The sequence below is a fragment of the Myotis lucifugus genome, unplaced genomic scaffold (assembly GCF_000147115.1).
Source record: "Myotis lucifugus unplaced genomic scaffold, Myoluc2.0 scaffold_963, whole genome shotgun sequence".
Taxonomy (NCBI): Eukaryota; Metazoa; Chordata; class Mammalia; order Chiroptera; family Vespertilionidae; genus Myotis; species Myotis lucifugus.
In genome coordinates, this window is record NW_005872011.1 from 3,666 (window position 1) to 6,511 (window position 2,846).

At 54.1% G+C, this 2,846-nt stretch overlaps 1 pseudogene; it reads right to left on the reverse strand.

The window, feature by feature from the left end:
* LOC102427417 overlaps positions 1-2,463 on the reverse strand; it is a 5,824-nt pseudogene extending 3,361 nt beyond the window's left edge.
* Between the last annotated feature and the right edge of the window lie 383 nt (positions 2,464-2,846).

The window sequence follows — 2,846 nt, forward strand, 5'->3', positions numbered from 1 at the left end:
AGCTCATGCTGACCGGCAGCTGAGGTGCTGGGTGCTCGAAGCGCAGGAGCGGTGGGCCTGCAGCCGGCACTGCGCAGTGCTAGCTCCAGCCGCAGCGTCCGCAGGCCTCCAGCGAGCCCGCCTCCTTGACCAGGTCCGGCCGCGTCCCTAGCGAGCGTGCCTTCATGCGCTTTGTGCACGGAAGCCAAGGCAGGGAGTCGCGCGCATTCGGGGAGAAGTCTGACCTGGTGACTTGCTTTGCGCCGAACCCCAAATTTCCTTTGGACTGAGCGAGTTTGATGAGCCAAGTGTCATATCAGCATCTCGTGTTGCTTCCTGGTGCGTGCATGGCCCGAGACAGTAAGAGACACCCTGTGCCCCCCCACCCTCCACCCTCCACCCCCCTCCACCCCCCACCCCCACCGCCTCACTGAGCCTCTCCAGGGCCCATCGCTGTACATGTGCCCCTCAGTCGCCACTCCAGGCTCCCACCAATACCAGCCCAGAACTATCTCAAGCCAGACCTGGTTCCATGTCACTTCACTGACTACCTTCTGCAACTCTGTCAGGGCCACACTGCCCTCCACCCTCCATCCCACCCGTTTAGCTCACCCCAGGAGTTGGGTGCACAGCCGAGAACGTGACAGGCTGGCCAGGTGACATGTGATCGTGTGCGATGGGGGCAGCGCAGGGCACCCGGGGTGGCCAGAGACCGCCGACACGGCCTGGAGATCAGGCAACGGTTCTGGGCGGTGAGGATCGGTAGGAATTAGGGAAGAGAGAGAAGAGGGGTGTTCTAGGCAGAAGACACAAATACACAAAGGGCTGGGTGTGAGATACAGAGAGAGCTCAGAACCTTCCAGGCTGTTCAGGCAGAGTTCTGAGAGGGGGGAGGGGAGGTGGAGAGGTGAGCAGGGTGAGGATGGAGGAGCCGCGGGGGAGGGAACAGTCAGAGCACAGAGTGTAGTGACTCCTGAGGCGGAGCCTGTCCACAGGAAAAGATGCTCAACCTCATTCGTCATCAGGGAAATGCAACTCCAAACTGAGAGGTTAACGGGACGGCACGTGGACAGGCTACAGGGCCGTCTCAGACGGCAGATAAAGAAACATGGAATGTATTTACGGGAAGGGGATGGGGGGTGGGAGACCCAAAGGGAAGGGCTGCACAGCCCGAGCCAAGCAGACACCGGGTGGATGACAGCAGCACCAGGGGCTGGAGTCTGTCTCACCCTCACGGGCAGCCACTGGCGGGAAGCTCCTGTCACCAGTGGGTCTGGGGCTGGGCTGCTGGGCTGGGAACTCAGATGTGTGATCAGGTGTTTTTGTTTTTTAAAAATTTTTTAAAACATATTTTTATTGATTTCAGAGAGGAAGGAAGAGAGAGAGAGGGATAGAAACATCAATGAAGAGAGAATCATTGACTGGCTGCCTCCTGCACGCCCCCCGCTGGGGATTGAGCCCACAACCCGGGCATGTGCCCTTGACCAGATTCGAACCTGGGACCTTTCAGTCCGCGGGCTGACGCTCTATCCACTGAGCCAAAGGACAGTTTTAATTGCTTACATGTTCAGATGCCTGGTGTCCAGCAAATCTTCCTGGTCTCTGTCCTTCTGCGGTGGAAAGCTTACAAATGGCCGTTAAGGGTTATACGGCCCTCTGGTCCTAGCACAATCCACCATGAGCTACTAGCTCATACACACTAGGATGGGCAGGATTACGAAGATTCGCAATAGCACGTGTGGGTTATGTATTGCTGACGGGAATGCAAAATGGTGCAGCCAAACAATTTGGCAGTTTCTTCCTTTCTTTTTTTAATATGCTTGTTTGTTTTAAAAAGTATTTTTATTTATTTCAGAGAGGAAGGGAGAGGGAGAGAGAGAAACATCAATGATGATAGAGAATCATTGATCGGCTGCCTCCTACCGGCCCCACACTGGGGATCGAGCCTGCAACCTGGGCATGTGCCCTGACTGGGAATCGAACCAGTGACCTCCTGGTTCATGGGTGGATGCTCAACCCCTGAGCCTCACCGGCCGAACTGAGGAGCTCTTTGTAGATGTCCCCAATGTGCTGGGTGGAGGTGACCTCATAAAAGAAGAACCAGGAGGTGAGGAGCATGCCAGTGGCCAACAGTACCACAGTCGATGGGGGAAGACAGCTGGGGTCACTGGGCTGGTGTGTCTGCTCACGGCCTCAGCTCCTGTTTGCTGGGCACAGGCTAATCTGCTACTCTGCCCCCTGAAAAACACACCAGCAGGAGTTGGTGCGATGTTCAGCCGGAAGAACTTTATTTTTTATTGATTTTTAGAGAGAGGAAGGGAGAGAGAGAGAGAGAAACATCTATGTGAGAGCTGCCTCGTGCCCTGATGGGGAATCGTACTAGCAACCTTTTGGTGCATGAGACCACGCCCAACCCACTGAACCACACCAGCCAGGGCCAGTTTGGCAGTTTCTTAAAGTAGAATTACCCTACGGCCCAGCCATGCCACTCGTAGGTATTGAGAGAAATTACAGCAGGTGTCCATATGACATAAACGAACATCTATAGTAGTTTTATTCGTAATACTTACAAACAGAAAACAACCCAAATGTTCAGCAGGTAAATAGATGAACAACCTGTGGTCCAGCCATACACTGGAGTAGACTCAACAATAAAAGGGAACAAAATATTGATGCATGCACCCGCACGGAGCAGTCTCCGAATCATCACGCTACGTGTGTTGTATCGCAAATCAGCGAGCTGGACAAGACGCCCAATGAGCCAATTGGTTAGGAGTCATCTTTGTTGCGCGCAGGTTCAGAGCAGATTACCTCTGTCAAATCATGAGCAAACACAGGAGGGAGTATTTCCTTTTTATGTCCATCTA